Source organism: Passer domesticus, chromosome 16 (genome assembly GCF_036417665.1).
Source record: "Passer domesticus isolate bPasDom1 chromosome 16, bPasDom1.hap1, whole genome shotgun sequence".
In the NCBI taxonomy this organism is placed as follows: Eukaryota; Metazoa; Chordata; class Aves; order Passeriformes; family Passeridae; genus Passer; species Passer domesticus.
In genome coordinates this window covers 2,413,254-2,431,574 of record NC_087489.1, presented here as the reverse complement: position 1 = coordinate 2,431,574, position 18,321 = coordinate 2,413,254, and the positions used below count along the sequence as shown (strand labels likewise).

The following is an 18,321-nucleotide window of genomic DNA, read 5'->3' as shown; positions in this document are numbered from 1 at the left end:
GTCTCCTGCACCCTACATACCTGATTACAAACCTCTTTTGTGTAACTAAAGGATGGGATGAACTGACAGCAGAATTCCCAGCTGACATCGGATTGGAGAGGGAGGAAAGAAATGATAACCCTTCCAAAGTACAGCCCCTGCCAACATGTTTTGGATATTCGTTATAAGCAAGACTGCTCACATGCCTCCTTCACTTCACATCTGATTTATAAAACCAGGAAGCCAGAGTGGAGGCTCATCTCTAATGCAGCCAAAGAAGATGTACTGAGCACATGCTGCTGTGCCTCTCTCGCCTGGGCTGACACTGCAGTGCCAGGAGCCCTTGTGCTCCCAGAGCTCTTCCCTTCCCTCCTCTGCTCTGGTGGCTCCTTTTCAGGGAAAATAAATAGAGATAGAGGCCTTAAAAGCTGAGTTACCTAAGAAACTCTAGATAAATCAAAGGATTTAGTAGGATTAGTTTCACCTGAGTTGCAGCGGAATTTCTTGCCATGAGAAAAGCCAGAACTACCAGTCAATGTACAGCACTTTTATGACATTCCACTCTGGTTGGAAGTGGAGTTTCCTCAGCTACATTCCCGGGGTGAGTAAATTATTTGTGGTGTAAGTGGATGTTTTGCTTTTATTTATAAGTTATTAATGATTTTATATTTTTCATTATTGTTTTAAATTACAACAAAATATTTTCAGAAGATACAGCTCCAGCCAGAACTCTAGATGTCATATGGATATTTTAGCAAGATAAAACAAAAATACAGGGGCCAGAAAAATCAATAGTTTAAATATTCTGCTTATATGTAGGCATAAATAGATACATAATTTTTACTTTTAAAATAGCAGCACAGGTTGGTTGAAACTTGAAGATTATAACTACTCACCATTTTTTGTGAAACATGAACTGAATATATTAAAAAAGGAGAAAAGTTTTAATTAAATAAATATTAATTCTAATAAATTAATTCTTAATAATTTTAATTAATTAGTTAATTATAATTAATGTGAATCTCCTTTACGGGCATGCCAGTGTTTTCTTTCTGTTTTTTAAATTACAAGCTTGCCTTTAGAAATTGGACAGCTAAAGTTTATAAACATCTTTTCATATGAAACACACTTTTACTTCCTCCAGAGTTTTGTCACACACCACCCTCAAATTCTTTATATTATGGGGGGAGAAAAAGTAGCTTCTTCACCGTGGAGAGTTTAGTTTTCTTCTTAAGGAGAGATTTCATTGAATGTTGAGTTGGGTTGTTTTAAACCGCTTCCAAAATGTTCTTGTTATTGTACCAGCAACTCTTAATAAATTTATTAACATGCTACATCATCATAGATGTTCAGATTTATACAAGATGTTTTTATGACCTACGCAGAATTCCAAAATCTGTAAACACACTGATAGCATTAACAAGGATCAGATGCCTGCTGCTTTTCTGGTATAGAAAATAAGAAGGCAGAAGTTCTGAATGTTTGGCGAGTTCGGTGCCTCGGTCTGAATCCACCGCTGGGTTTCGCGTGTGCGCAGCTTGCGGCTCCCACACGAGCACTGAACACGTTCTGCACTTTCAGGTTAATTCTAGCAAGTTTCCGAGACCTTGTTCTCCATTTGGTGAGGGAGGATGGCAAGCCCAGATGATTTTTTTTGGTAGGGTAATTAGACCACTGATCTTCATTTACTGTATCTTAATTTTTAAATGGTGGGAAAGTAAAAACCAAAATAATTTTTAAAATAAGAAATGTATTGTGATGCTGGTTTTATAGTGGATTTTCCCCCCCTCCATTTCAAACTCCATTGCAACAAAAAAATGTAGTGCTTTACCTCAAAATATACATCAGTACTACTGAGAAATGTCTGATGCTGAAAAAACGACAATCGTTACTAAATATTATGGGGTCTTTAAAATCCTTCTCTGTGATTAGTCAGAATATGGCTGTAGCAGAACAATTAAATTATATTTATGACATTCCAAGATCCCAACAGTATAGCCTGTTTTAGTGTTCAGATATATCCCTCACAGCACAGTAACTCACTAAGATAGGAAAAATGTTATGAACGTAACATGAATTACCAAAGCTATGAATTCTGGATGCAAATTAGCTGTTTAATTAAAATGTTTTTTCTTTTACTGAGTTGTTCAAGACAACTGTTAGAGCCTGTAACTTAAAATGCAAAGAATGTAAGAATTTAATGTAAAATACTGAAGCACTTAGCAAACCTCATTTTCTGTCTGTAGAATATACATACATAGTGAAGATATTTGACATTTTGAGCACCGGGTGATGCACCAAGTTTTGTAGTGATCAGAAATACAGAAGGTACTTCACAGAATAATGGAAATTCCTTCCCTAAAAACATTTGCAGTTTAAAGTCCTGAAAACATTACTGACAATAAAAAGTACATCTGCCACCTTTCAGTTCACGTTACCATTGCCCGTCTCTTCCCTTCATTGTTCCTAATGCTCTGCTTTTGCTGCCTTTCTTCTTTAGGCAAGTGAAGAAACTTTTAACAAAGAACACATCCTCTAAAGATATTCTTTTTCTTTCTTTTATTAATATTTTTTATATGAAAGCAGGATCAAGTCAGACAAGTTTATCACACAAATTTGAAACATTCAGTCTTAGGTTAAAACTCTTCCTGATTAAGTATGAAAGTGAAAGAGAAGATTAGGATTACCTGTTCTGGGGCAGTTGCCATTATTAAATTATATAATGAAAGACATGATGGATAAAGCTTTTCAATAAATATTTTACCTATAACTGTTCCAATCCAAAAGCTCTGACATTTTCAATATTTCCATCATCAACACACTCTATTTCTCTTCTCAGGGATTTAAAGTATTTAAATTTCAAAACAAAATCTTATATTGACCACAAGGTTCTAAAAATGAGGGTGACGGGCAAAGAAATTAAGTAAAATCTGGCTGAAATATTTTAGATCACCATGAGAATGAATTTCCAAGCAATGAAAAGGAATGAGAGAAGGATGGAGAAGAGATGGGAAAAGAATAACCAGAGAATATCAACAGGGAGTTGTTGCTGTTGAGATGGACACACAACACACACACACACTTGTGCAGAGACAACAATGGCTTCTCTTTATTACAAGTTGTTCTTAAGTTTTATGCCCTTAACAAAGCATGATCTTCAGTCATTAGTTACATCAAAACAGCTCATTATATTCATTGGACAAAGCAATAGCTCATTGTATTTTATTGCTACAAAGCAATTAACATCAATAATTAATTGGTAAGAGTTTACAACAAATTATTTAGGCACGTACGCTGCTCACTAAGGCACATATCCTCTAACTGCAAGCATCCCTTATGTGTCTATTTAGTGGTTTCCATGCTAACAGCCTTGCTTTCTTCTTTGCTGTGGATAAACTCATATTTTACCAATTTCTTCTTCTGCTAACTCAGTTGTTTGGCCTGCAGACCAGCTGCTAAACCTATCCACAGGGAGTGGGAGGTTGGGGGGTTTTATGTTGCATAAACCCAGCAGTAAATCCAGTACCAACCTGTAGCTGTGCGGATTTCAGTCCTTTTGACTACTTCTAGTGAAACAGCATCCTTTGATTTCACAGAGTGTCAGAGCAACCATTGGACACCAGACCCTCTTGAGCCTAAAGGTAAGACATTCTCCTGAGCTGTAGCATTATTACACCAAAATACAGTGCTTCAATTCACAATATTTTACTCAAAAGCACAAATCGGATTGGTTTCACTTTCACTTCATTTGCCACTTCTCCCACTGCCAACACAGAGATTTCTCTGAATAGTTTTCAAACATGCCTGTCTTCTCCATTACTTATCATAGAAAAAAAAAATTATAGCAGTGCAACTCTGCAGAGCCAGCAGCAAGACATGTGCCACTGAAATAACAAAGGTCTTAAACTGCCTTCCACTGACATTTGCAAAGACACATTGTGCATAATGTGATGTTTCTGGGGTACTTTTACATTTACTCCCATGCAAAAGCAAGAACTAATCAGATATAACCTGTTTAACCAAGTTGGCTGCTTTCAGGAGGGACCAGGAGTAAGAGAATGGGAGTCCTCACTGAGTGCTGGTAGCCCTTCTGCAAAGGAGAATGACTCATGACTCATTGTATTGTTCAAACCTCATCCTGTCATGATGCTTCAGACACTTTATTCATCTATTTTTGATTGTTGTTATCCATTTTCACACATATGGATAAGGATTTGCTTGACAGTGATAATTTGGTCTCTTTTCAAAATATTAGGTGTAAAATCTGAAATTTCTATTCCGATGTTCCTTCTACTGAAATGCTTTTGCTGTTTGGCAGCTATTTGGTATTTGCCTTCCCAAGTCTCTCAGGAATGTCTGATTTGACAGGGCAGTGACTTCAATTGATTCTCGGGGCACTGGGACCCCCTAGGTCAATCATTTTTGTTGAAGATGGAGGCAAAGAATGGATGATGCACTAGAGGGGTCTCAGGGTCCTCTGCTGGAGGACCATCATTGTGAGATTGATCAAATCCCAGTTGAAATTGTGCAGGATCTGCTGCCCCAGCTCAATCCCTCAAAATCAATGGGGCCTGATGGAATTTGTCCAAAAATCTTCAAAGAGCTGTTAACATCATCATAAAGCCTCTCTCAATGTTTTTTTAGTGATTTTGGGAACCCAGAGAGGTCCCAGCCAAGTGGAAGTAGGCAAATGTTGTCCTGATTTTCAAGAAGGGCAAGAAGGTAGACCCTGGAATCAACAGGCCTGTCAGTGTCCCTTCAATGTCCAGTAAAATCATGGAAAAAGGTTATTCTGGGAAGTATTAAAAAACAGCCAGAGGACAATGCAGCTATTGGTCACAACCAGCACGGCTTCATGAGGGGACAGTCCTGCTTGTCCAACCTGATTTACTTCTATGGAAGTATGGACCAACACCTGGTAGATCTAGGAAAGCCAGTAGATGTAATTCTTTTGGACTTCAGCAAAGCTTTCCAACTGTCTCTCACAGGATTCTTCTGGGCAAAATGTCCATCCCAACACTGGACAAACACATCATGGGGTGGGCGAGCAACTGGCTCATGGGTTGGGCACAAAGGTGACAGTGACTGGGGTGACATCAGACTGGCACAGGTCACTAGTGAGGCTCCAGAGAGCTCAATCCTCATCCCTGTGCCCTTAACACCTTCATAAATTACCTGGATGCAGGACTGGCAGGGAAACTGAGGAAGTTTACAGATGATGCAGAACTGGAAGGAGCTGTTGACTCCTTTAAAGAAAAGAGAGGCCCTGCAGGGGGAGCTCAACAATGAGAGAACTGGGCCATCAGCGACCGCATGGAGCTCAACAAGGGCAGGTGCCAGATTCTGCACCTGGCATGGGGTAACCCTGGGTGTGTGCACAGACTGGGAATGGGATGCTGGAAAGCAGCTGTAGGAAGAGCTCCAGGTTGATGGCAAGTTGGATGTGAGTCAGCAGTGCCCTGACAGCCAGGAGAGACATCCCTGTCCTGGAGGGCATCAGGCCCAGCATCTCCAGCCAGGGAAAGGAGGGGATTGTCTTGCTCTGCTCTGCAGAGGCCTCGCCTCCAGTCCTGGGGGCAGTTTGTGCACCTCAATATAAAAAAGACATTAAGCCCTTAGAGAGCATCCAAAGGAGGCCACAAGGAGGGGGAAGGGTCTGGAGGAGCCATATGAGAAGCAGCTGAGGGGACTTGGTCTCTTCAGCTGGAGAAGAAGAGCCTGAGAGGAGACCTCATTGGGGTTTTCAACATTCTCATGAAAGACAGCAGAGGGGCAGCTCTGCTCTCTGTGACCAGGGACAGGACCCAGGAAACAAGCTGTGCCAGGGAGGGTCAGGCTGGATATCAGGGAAAGGTTCTTCCTCCCCAGAGGGGCTGGCACTGCCCAGGCTCCCCAGGGAATGGGCACAGCCCCGAGGCTGCCAGAGCTCCAGGAGCGTTGGGACAGCGCTGCCAGGGGTGCCCAGGGTGGGGTTGTTGGGGGGTCTGGGCAGGGCAGGAGCTGCCCTGGATGATCCCTCTGGGTCTTTTCCCAGCTCAGGACATTCTGTGATTCTGTTCCATGGCTCTGTGCACAAGTATTTTAAGTAGAGGACTTGCACTGCACCGGGGTCTGGAGCACAGTGCTCTATGTGTGCATATACAGGTTTTCTCTTTCTCTAGAAACCTTACATAAAATGAGATAATAATTCCTGGCCTGGTTATTTTCTTCTACCATGTGATCCCTGGCTTAGACTGAACTGTTTCAGAGATGTGTTTGATCTCCATTACAGTGAAGCCACCAGCACAAGTTCATCTCTTAAATTACCCACAGGTCTTGTTGCTTCTGTCCTGCCTTGCCTAGCAAGTTTTGACAAGTAAGTTATCAGATGAATAGCTCTTCTCAAATGGGTCTGATTGAGAAAATGGGAAGCAGCTTCAAAGCACAAACGATCAATTGTCTCAAGAAACACAGGAGATCTTTGGGGGTGCTGAACCCAATTATCCATCCCTTCTTTGGATCATATTTCAAGCCAATTACTCAGAGTTTACACCAATCTGGATATGAGTTTCATCTAGCTCTAATCAACTAGAACTTTTATTCTTTGGCTTTGCTAATCTCAACTGCAGTGACTTTCACATCTGAGTTAATGCTGGGTTTATTTACATCATAGCAGACTCATTGGATGACCAGGACAAGATGCTTTGTAACCTGATGTTGCACATTATTACGGCTGTCATTTAATATTAGAGGATGAAAGAAAGTTATTACTAAGTACAGAGGTTTGAGAGCTTGTTCTTCCAGGAGAAGATTTCAGCTTGGATTTAAAAAACAAAACCAAAGCAAAACAAATCTCAAAGCAGGAAAATGCTGAAATTTGACTTTGCTGTGCCAGGGTTTCCCATCCTTGTACTGTTCTGCTGCCCAAAAACTTACTTTTTCTTCTTATTAGTGAGCAGCACAATCATGTGAAATCTGTAACTGTCCCTTCAGATGGTCCTTCCACTAAATACTTTTGGATTATCTGCTGATATTGGCACATCACAGAAGCAGAGAACCTTCTGCCTACTAAACCTGTGGTAGACTTGTAAGCAACAGTATTTTAATTTAATTTTCTTATTTATATGCTAGAAAAAATACACCTTTTAAGCCATGAGAGGAAAGTTTTCAGAATAGCAATGTTTTTCCAATAAAAACATTTGCAACTGAGATTAAAGTTTAAAAATTATTAATAAATTAGATTCTTGCACTGTACAAATGCAGCAAACCAAGGACAGCTCAGCTGCTTTCTGTCACAGGAACATGACTCCAAAAATCAAAGAGATGTTGCCGACAGAAGTCAGATCTCATATACCCATGAAAGACATCAAATCCTTTGCTAAGATGGTACAAGGCCATTAAAACACATGATCTGTAACACTCCACAGACTATTCAAAGGGCTTTGCAGATGATGGGTGCATACTCACCCTGGTGTGACTCAAACAGACCCCATATGTACCCAGACCCTTGTGGGGACTTTTTGTCTCAACCCATTCCCAGTGCCACCAACTGCATCTGCAGGGAGATGCTCAGGGGAAGGGGCAGGGAGGAGGTGGCACGAAGGAGCCACAGCACAAGGAGTGATGGAGGGCAGGGAGAGAGAGCCACAAGGAATTATGAGGAGATGGAGAGGTTGACAAAATGGAGGGAATTGAGAGAGATCAAAAAGCATGGATATTAGGAAAAATTAGGGGGATAAAGGAAAGGCAGATAAAGACAGGTGGATAAAGGAGAGTGTAAAAACACACCAGAGAGGAAAGGAAACTTGGCTGGAAAAACAGGGGAAAACAAATATCATAGAGGAAAACATTCATGTACAGAAGAGGAGGAAGAAAAACCAAGATGTGCTAACTATGGAATAAGGAGAATAAGAAAAGGCAAAATACATTGATTTTGTTGTAACGTAAAAGAATGGTAAATAAAAAGAGACAAACAGGGAGAAAATGAAACACTGACTGAGTGTTTCAAAGCCAAGAAAAGAGGCCCAAATGTGCTCACACACCAAATTTTTACAAGACTGGTACAGTGTATGCAAACCAGGTGTTCTGCATCACATCTGACAACCCAAACCACAGTCCACCATGATAGTGGATTTTCTTTACAAAGCAGCACAGAACAAATCCCTGGGATTTCTTTCTCTTTTAAATGAGAAAATGAATTGAATCCCATAGACTTCTGCAATATAATGAGATTTAAATCTCAAGGCTGGAAGGTAAGCTAAAAACAGAATTTGTCCCTAATTTAGATAACAGCAGTGTCTGAAAAGTAGGGGGTTTGTAATGGGAAATTTAGACTAAGTTTTTATTTCAAGTGGGATAAAAAAAAAAAAATTTCAACATGAACTTTGAAATTGCACTTTCAAAAGGAAGGCTGCTAATACTGTCAATTCCCCTGTAGATAACAGCATGTAATTCTGTAATTCAAATACTTTCAGATGAAGGATCTGGTTGCTGTTAAAGATTTTCATATGATAAATCCCATTTTCAGAAACTAACATCCTAACCCTCTGAAATTCAGCCAGTTCTGCCAGTGTGCCCCATTTCAAATCCATCACCCAACAAAAGTGAAGCAGGAATGAGGGAGAAACACCTCTCAAGATCCTCAGAAATTCCATATGTTCATGCAGGTCTGTGTCCCCCCTGCTGTTCCAGGTGTCTTCACACAGCTCCTCTGAGAAGCTGCTCCGAGCACCACTCAGCCGTTTTTCCTCATCAATTTCCTCTCCACCTGGTCCCTCAAATGTTGCTTCTCAAGCACTCACAGAAGTTCCATTCTTCCCTGATATTTCTGGTGGCTGGACACATCTTTCCTTCATGCAGGAACTCTGTTGGTGGGTAACCCCTAAGTGTCCCAACTCCCAAGCTAACATTTTGGAAGCACGCTTCTTCAGGATGCTTTTTGGAAAAAACACAGGCTGAGCACTGTGGATCTCCTTTAGCAGATGTTCTGCACTCTAAAACACTGCAACATCATAAACTGCTAGTACCTTTAATCAGAAGTAGTAAAAAAGAAAATTAACAATTTTAGATATTTACGGAATTTTCCGGTTTGGGGGTTGTAAGGAGTGGTTCCTGCTCCAAGGCAGCAATTCCCACGGCCCCATGTTTCCTTGCAAATTTTTCAATTCTCGTAAAGTCAGCTCGTGTTACCTTTCTATCACCTTTCTCACCCAAACTGCCACAGTCTGGCAGGCTGACTGAGAGAAACAACAAAAAAAGAGCAATAAAAAGACCTCCTAAAGAGGCATTCTTTCTATCCCAGAACAGTCCTAATGAGATCCTCAGCACTAAAAAATACAAACTTGCTCATAAGACAGAGAAATGAAAGGGGGCTGCAGTTTTATTTCATATCAGAGCTTCAACCCCTCAATCAACTTTTATTATACAACCACTCTTGAGGCTGTTAAATCAAATTTGATGATTCAGCTTCTTAAAAAACCATTCCTGCTTTGAAATTCGTCCAGTCAGAGCTTTTGGTGCCCCAGGCTGCAAACACGAGCAGCGCTGTCAGCAGCTAAAGAGCTCAACCATTCCTTGTTCCTATCTATCCCCTCGCACAGAATTCACCCATTTCAGTAGGCAAAAAAAGCCCAAAAAACCCCAGCCCTCGTGGCACACATGACATGCACATGGCTGCAAAATGGCCAACAAAAAGTATTAATATACCATGGAGATGTATAATGTAACCCTTGAAATGATAAAGAGACATTTGATATGTCCTGAATAATCACACCCACATTCAGGTAAACTCATCTGGTCTTTGTTCATGCCTTTATCAAGCTTAAGAAAAAAAGCTTTTCCGCTGTGGCATTTTGACTTTTAGTGCCTCCACAGAACTATCTCATTGGAGTGGAGTTAATGAAACCTCCCAGTTCTGCCCCGGCCATGGCGGAGGAGCTGCTCGTGCAGATGCCCAGCACTCACGGGGATCTTCAGGCAGGGAACCCTGCCGCAAGGAGCCCGGAACAAGCGGGGTAGAGCACAACGGATGGGGTTTCATCAGCAGGCCTTTTCCTCCCCCTGCTATCCATCCCTTTCTACCTCAGTGACAGGAAAATCCCAGCTGCAATCGCCTCTGCCTGAAGACGGCCGCACCGGGTCTGTCCTGGTGGGTTTCAAACGGGAGGAAAAAGGAGGGGCTGAGGGTCAACCTTCCACGGGATTTTTTTACCATGAGAAAGCAAAGAGAGAAGGAGGGAAAAACCAAAAAAAAAAAAAAAAAAAAAGAGCGGGGGTGGGGGTGTCTAGGGGAGGACTGATAAAAGCAGGGATTGAAGCAGGGCAGGCTGACCGTCGGTGCTGCGCTCCGCGCTCGGGCTGGCCCGGGCGCCGCGGGCCAGTGGCAGCGCGGAGCTGCCAGGGCCCGCCCGGGCCGCGGAGCGGCGGGACGAGGCGGCGGCTCCTGGGCCTGGGCCTGGTGACCCCGACACCCTTCTGCTTCGGTAGGACCAAAGCCCTGAACCTTCCCAGGGCGTTTTCCTTGCGCTCCGCTCCCCGCACCCAGCCGATCCCCTGTGCCTGCCGCGCAGCGCCGGAGAGATTTGCCCGCCTTCACCTCAGAGCAGTCCTGCAGATCTCCCTCACGGCTCTGGCAAGCAGCAATCTTTTAAAACTCTCTTAGCTTTGTTGTTTTACCATTTTCTTCTTCTGCATTTATTTGCTCTGCTTTTCTGTTCTACTCCAAAACCTTCTTTACCAGGTACTGCCTGCGATTTAGGTTGTTTCGATTCTGTTTGGTGTTTCTGTCTCTTCAGTTTATTTTTTTTTGTTGCAAATTTTGCATCTTCGTATAGCCTACTTCTAAGTTTTTTTCCCCTTTAATTATTTTAGATGTTACATTATCTCTCTTCACTCTTTTATTACATGATTTTAAAATTAACGACGTACATTTCCTAAGCTGTATTTTTACACTGTTCCAATCGATTAGCTATGTTATTTTATTCCCCTAAGTGCAGTGTCTAAAATAATGACATAATGTTAAAAAAAAAACAACTCTATTTCCTCGAAGCTTTCATAACTCCAGAAAGATACGGGATTGGATTTTATCTATTTTAGGACTGATAATATTTGTCTTTGAACATCACACTGTAATTACTTTTCTGACTTGCCCTGTCAGCTTTTACTGTAGCACCTCACAAAACGAATCCTACATTTCACATATCCAATTGTCCAGTCTTCCATTAGTATTCTTAATATTCTTTAATTTTGTGCGAGTTCAGCAAGCAGTGGTTTCTTTACACAGTTAACAAGATACAAAATTCAGAGATCATTTCTGACTGCTGTTTGCAGCACCAGAATTTTTCTTTTCAACATCAATTTCTACTCGATTCTAGCAATTTTTTAGACCCTGCAGTCACTGGAAAACCAACAATTTTATTGGTAATTTCATTGCGGTTGTTATTTTCCAAAAAGGACTAATTTCTTTCTGTTGTCCAGATTGTTCTCTACTTTTTCCTGCTTTATTTCTCCATCTTTACAGCTCTCTCTGCTGCCTGTCAGCCACACCACGAAGGCAAAGGAGAGCTCACTGTGTTCTAAAGTGCCTTTGGTGCTGTGCCTGGAGATTTTGGAGTTTCTGGGCATCTTCTTAATGTGAGAAAGGCTCTGACCAAGGCAGGGAAAGTCCTGCAGAGGCATCAGTGGACTGTCCCCCTGCCTGCCCCTTTAAAATTCCAGGCATTTTGTTTGGATAGGCTGAAGTCTCTCATTTTTGACACTTTAATCAATCTCTTTCAGAATGGTCTTTTGCAGCTTATTAGGGCTGGAGGGGGATTTTTTGTTGTTTTGTTTTCGTGGTGGTTTGGAGCCTTTTTTGTTGTTGTTTTTAGTTGGGTTTAGTTTTTCTTTGGTTATTTGTTCTGGTAAGGGGTTTTTTTTCCCCGAGAACATCCCCTATTTGCTTTACAAATATCAGAGTTTCACTTCCCGATGCATTTCCCACTTCACAGAACAATTATTTTTTCCCTACTGAAGCAGGCTCAGAAAGCTTTCACAGCATTCTAGTCCAAATGCAAAAACACACAAAAAACAAAGTGTTTTCTCTAATTATCTTTCTTTTTTCTTGTACATAAAAAACCCCAATTCACTGAAAACTGAAGCATTTTGCTGGCTTAAATATAATTTTTTTTTCTTTAGCAATCCTTTCAGTATGTTACACACAGACACAGAAGCAAAGATACACATTAATCAGTATTTTGCAGACTGAACACCTACTAAAACCCTTGAATAAATAATTAACACCTTATTAATTAAGTGTGCATGCTCATGGAGGATATTTGCATAGAATAAATATTAATTCATTTTTAAAATATTAATAATATTCTTTAAAAAACATATTTAATGGAAAAAACCCAACATAAGTGGAATAGTCATATTTTTTTCTTTCAAATCAGACAATTCGTCTTCAGATTTCTTTACTTGAGTGGTTAAACTTTTATTTAATTTGCAACAAGTATATTGAATTTGAGTGGTTAGGAAAGAGAAGGCAGCACTCTCTGCAGGGAGCACTCACTACACCTTTTTCATTTGCTTCTCTCTGCATTTTGAAATGCTCATGCCATTAAAAAGCATCCTGGGATAATGAGAAAGACATTACATTCCAAATAGTATTAAATTAAGGATTGTGAATCTGTTCAGCAGGATAACTTTAACTGTTTAGCAAAATATGAAGCTCACGTTTTGCCCTGACAATAGAAATATCCCAGTTAAAAATGTCTGGGAGTGCGCATCAGCCTCATTGTATCTCCCTGCAGAGGAAAATTTTAAATTAATTTTGCCATGAACTGTTCAAAAGTTCCCTTGACTGAGGCGATTTCTGCACCAGTGGAAAGCAGCCCTGGGAAGGGGAGCTGTGCTCGGAGCAGCTGCAGGTCCCAGAGCCAGCTGCTGGTGGCAGCAGGGACGTTCTTTTGGGGGAACACTCTGGGAAGGCTCAGCTGACAGAGACATCCATGTTTTGTGTGGGTGGAAATGTATTTGCTTGAAAGAAAAATTCAGAAAGTGGCCAATTCCCAGTGGGCTATAGTGAATCATCAGATTTAACATGTTACCACATATATATACACACACAGACATAATGTAATAATATATATTATTTTTATACATAATAATTATATACATTATTATATATATAATATCTATGCATCTATGATTTAATATTTACACTGAGCTATTAATAATTTATAGGTTGAATTTCAAGGCTTGTTCTTTCAGTATATTCGTAAGATTTTGAAATGGACTGCTTCAGTAGGTCTGATTCAATACCTGACACAGTGGAGGTAACTTTTATTTTCCATGACCTAAAGCTGTTTTTGAGATATCAAAATGTAAGATATAAAAAAAAAAACCAAACCAACCAACAAAAACCAAACACCCCCCCCCCCAAAAAAAACCCCACCAAAAACAAAACAAAAAAGTGAACACAAACAAAAAAAATTTTAAAAACCCACTTGGAAATAGGTAAGTACAGAGCTAGGTCAAGTTGGCAGGAAAACTGGAATGCCGTAAGTGTAAAAGCAACATCTTTGTTTGCACGATTGTATGAGTCCCCAAAATTCCAGAGATAAAGTGAACATCCACACTTGGGCACAGCTTCAGACTAGTAAGATGATAAATAAAACTGAAATTCTGGTCATTAGCCCATAACACAAACAGCGATGTAATATCCAGCAATTTTGCTTAGAAGCTGTACTTTTTAGGAAAAAAAAAAAAAACTTAAAAATCAGTTTTCTGTAGTAGAAAAGCCAAAGCTAGAAGTTCTAAAGTATAGTTGTTACTGAACCAGAATGGTCCAAATCCCGGAAAAATTTTGGACCTGGCTTCTTCTGGCAGCTTCATCCTATTAGAGCTTTGTCATCTTGCTTGAAAACTCATTTTTTACCCCATTCCCATCCAATCCTGCCAAGCACATTCAGGAACTGAGACACCCTCCATTTTCCCTTTGGATTCCAGGAATTGAGCTCTGAGTCTCTTTTTAGACATAAACATTTTCAATTTCTTTGGTTTGTCCAAGCGCTTTCCAATAAATGAGTGGTGTATTTGGAGTGCCTTCCAGACCACACCAGTCTCAAATGAATATCCCCCCTCCTACTGAAGTTGCTCCCATTTTCCCATTTGAGAGCTCCATTTGCACTTTGACAGTCCTTTTCCACATCAATCCCAAACCCTTTTGCATTCCTGCTTCCCAGAACAGCATTTCTCAAATGCACAACACACATTTTTTTCCTTGGGTGTTTGTCCATCGTTACTTTGTTCTTAGAATGTTTGTTATTTTCCTGTGGGCAGTTCATCCATTAATATGCCACTTGCAGAAATTTGTCTTCATCCTTACTTCCCACTTATGGGCTACACATGGATTTCCCTCCTCCCGTGGAAAAGCTGTGCCTCACAGAGCTTTGTAGGCAGTCCAGATCTCTCACTGATCTTGCACAGATACCCATGATTGCTCCAATGTCTTCCTTCCATATGGGACACAACATCTGCCTGATCCCAGGATTTTCCACACACACAAGAGCAATGCAAATAACCTTATTCTTGTTTTCTTTTCCCTCATTTCTAGTGGAGGCACATGAGTACAGCAGATAAAGTTTGCAGCTACTCCATGTGAATCCAATGGCTCTGAGTGTTCTTAAATGTCAGTGCCACAGTCATTCTAACACAACCTTGCCAGGATGTGGAAGGAGTGTCCAGAAACCTCTCTTTCTTCCCATCAGCAGCCAGAAAGGTCTCCCCTCCCTGTCACTCAGCACTCTCAGCCGGGACAGGCCAACATGTGTCACCAATATGCAAGTGGTGCCCTCAAGAAGAAATTGTGTTTACAAACCAGGATTAATTTGAGTCAGACTCTCTCGTTGAGGTTGCCAAGGACATAGGCAGGGACAAAAGTAGGATATTTAGAAATCCCATTACACATAGAACACAAATGAAAGACTTTTACCATTCTCTTTTAAATTTAATCCCTCAGTCACTGTCCCTTCAAGTTTTCTTTCAGCAGGTGTGTCTGCCATAAGCTAAGCAGAAATTCCTCCCTTCTCTATGGATCCAAGGGAAGCAGGGAGGCCCTGGGGGGCTCTGCCCCAGCATCCTGATCCCAGGGTACAGCTGTGCTGTATCAGAGCCAGCCCCGTGACCTGGAGCAGGGAAGAAACACCCAACAATGGGACATCCTGGATGGATCACCACGGGCAGCACAGCTGCACCCCATCTCCTGGGCATGTGGTGCACAGTGGGAACCTCTGCCAACAGCACAGCTCCTGCTCCTCACTCTGCTTCCATCCTCAGCAAATAGGTATCACATGGGCCTCGGCACCTCTCCCAGCTCTGTCATCTGACTGTCGAGCAAGTGGCTTAAAACTGATCAGTGGGAGCAGCCAGACAGCAAATTCGTTCTGTTTTTACCACCAGATATAAACTGACCATTAGTCAGAAATAGTTATCACATTAACCCGTGGCCAGAAGGATTGTTGTTGGCCAAAGGATTTGAGAGGCAAATCCATCATCAACCTCCACCAGTCATAGACCAATATTCTATTAAGAAAAAACAACTTCACATTTTAGATGTCTGGATTGTAAAATAAAAGCTGATTTTTTCCTGAATGTGCAAATAGAACAAACCCCAAAACAAGAGGCTTCAAAGGGAATACTAATAGGAAGTCTCACATATACATGTCAGTAAAGCCTGTATCTAGTCATGAACTTGAAGAGAGGAGAAGGACTTGTCAAAAAAATAATGTCTTACAAGACAAAGCAAGCTCTTACAAGATAGCAAAGAGCTAAGTATTTAAAATAAGAATTTCTCAGGAAAGTGAAAATGAAGCAGCAATAGCTTGACAGCTTCCTCTTTCATACAATATTCCAAGACACTTCCCTGGTTTCCCTTCTTACATGCTCACCCTTCTAGAGACAGTTCCACAGAGCTAGAAATCATTATATTTTAGGTTTTCCCCGGATGAGCTAGAAAGACTTAAACATGCAGAAAATGAGGAACAAGAGAGAACACTTAAAGAATGGGTTTTTTTAAAAATCCCCTAAATCACAATATGAAGGCACGAGTACATTTTCAAGCAATTGAAGAGTCCTGTCGCTCAGCTCCAAACAACCCTGGGACCAGGAACACATGTAATTTCAAATAGACAAAATATTATAAAAGCCTGATGGTATTAAAACAAAGTTCTAGAATTACTTAAAAGGAGGAAACAAAATTATACCCTTCAGAGACGGCTTAAATGCCAGGCTGCACCTTGAAGGAAAGCTAAATAGCCATCTCAGATTAGGTGCTAATTGTTAAACTGGTGAAGCTGGGTGAGATGCTTTCAGTAAGGCAGGGAATAGCCAGGTAATTACCACTGACTTAATGGCCCTGTGAATAATTAAGCCACATGGATCCAAGCCCTGTGGATAATTAAGCCGTTGCATGGCCATTGGCTTGACTCAAATCCTAGCAAAATTTTGGAGTAGAAGGTGGAGAACTTGATTAAAGATGAGTTGAGTGGAGTAAGGAGATTATTTGTCACATTCAAGGTCACTACCTCTGCTTGTGATGAAAAATGAGCAAGCTGCACAGTAGAGCCATGTGGATAACCAAAGAACTGGAAGAGAAGTCATTTATATTTAGCAGTTCTACAGGCTCAACCTGTTCACCTGAGCTGGGAGATTATTAGGAAGTTGCTTGCTCATCCAGGCACCTCTCAGGAGGGAAAAAGAAGGTAAATGCATTTTTCACAATGAAGAAGAAGGTTTAGAAGGATTCAGTTTCTAGAAATTGAAATAAGACAAATTTAGAGCAATGAATTACCAGAGATGTTATCACTTGGGTTCAGTTAACCCTGAAATACTGAAATCTAGGCAGGGTCTCTAGCCAGTCCTGGAAGAAATCAGACCATGTGATCCCAATGGTTTTCTTTGCTTTTGCAAGCTGCAGCTTCATTACAGCTTTTCCCCCTCCTGGATATTTAGCAGCACTTTATTTTTCCAGTCCTGTTTTGGGGATTTCAGGCTACTTTCTCGGTGTTCCTCTAAATTGTGGGTGCAGTAGTCTCTTCTAAATCCATTGCAAACACAGTAATGAGCACAGTAGCTCTGGTACAGGCCACATCCCTAAAACCATTCACAAGAGCCACATCATTCATCCCCATCCCTGCAAAGAGGCTTTAGAATTCTTGATTCCCTGGGCCTTTTCCACCTGGGTAGAACCCAGCTTGCATCAGAGTTACTTCTTTAGGAGTTACTTCTGTCTAAGAATTTATGTTATTAATCTATTTCTGGTTTTAAGATTCACTCCGTCCTCAATTGTGGCATCTGACATCTGTATGGAAAGTGAGACAAAGATCCAACCCTTGATGGGGCTTTATATGCACCATCACACTGGATAGTTCCTGGGAGGGTGCAGATTTGTCTGGTTTGGGGACTTTTTTTTGAATCTGTGTTAGTTTTGAATATGAGAAGTGTCAGAGCAGACTGACAGACATCTAATTCATTCCTAGATCTCCCTGACTTTGGAGACTGAATAACTATGCAGGCAAGGATTGCAGTGCTTCCCTACCCTGCATGTGGGAAAGGTTTCCCTTTCTTCTCCTTTGAACCTTTTCTCCTGCAATTCCAACCTCAGCTTGGTGTTCTCTCCACCCTGAACAAAGAACATAGCATCTGAGCAGGGATGGCTCCAAACAGGCAGCAGGAGAGAGGAGAACAAGCAGAGTCATTTATCCTGAATTCTAGATGCTGTGATGGACAAGTTTTTCTTCTAAGAGGACTCTTCAGTCTTACCACAGCTGTCTCTGAAAGCCAGTTAGTCTGGGCTCCTCACTGTCATAAAGTGTGATTCCCACCTTGTTTTGCCTGAAATTTGAGCTATGATAGCACAGAGAACTGAGCTGAAGATCCTCCAGAGGGAAATTTGTTTTCTTCATTTCTGGCCTATCCAAGGTCAAATGGTTTTGGTCTAAACAGTCTGACATATGCCTAATTACAGGGGCTTGATAAACTAGCATAACTGTGAGAGAAAAATACACACAGGATGGTTTGAAAGAGTGTGCTGAACTGTCCCCTCCCTCACATACAAACACACACAGTTAAAAATGGTTGCATTTATACTTGTGTACACAATAATATATACAGCATCAGTAAATCAGGGGTTTTAAATATATGCAAGCCCAATTATGCCTGTCATTGCATATTTGTGCATTTGGCAAATCTTTTTATATTGTCTGAGCTTCCTAACTTCTCTGTAGGCAGCAAGGAGCCCCAAAGATTTGGAGATCATAGGAAGGGTTGATGTAAAAAAGGGAACTTTGGCCCGTAGAGTATAAGGAAATTGGGTGTAAAGCA

The 18,321-nt window shown here is 41.2% G+C and overlaps 1 protein-coding gene across 6 annotated transcripts in view; it reads left to right on the top strand.

Annotated features, from left to right (window-relative positions):
• Positions 1 to 314: 314 nt before the first annotated feature.
• Positions 315 to 18,321, top strand: part of ASIP (agouti signaling protein) — a 33,692-nt gene continuing 15,685 nt past the window's right edge. The window contains exons 1-2 of one of the 6 annotated variants that reach the window (XM_064391483.1): positions 315 to 580; positions 3,576 to 3,620. The gene's annotated coding sequence lies outside the window, so the exon portion shown is untranslated. Of the gene's footprint in view, positions 581 to 3,575; positions 3,621 to 9,930; positions 10,106 to 10,365; positions 10,440 to 10,569; positions 10,697 to 18,321 lie in introns of those variants that run through there. The other 5 variants (XM_064391486.1, XM_064391481.1, XM_064391487.1 and 2 more) reach the window with 5 other exon arrangements.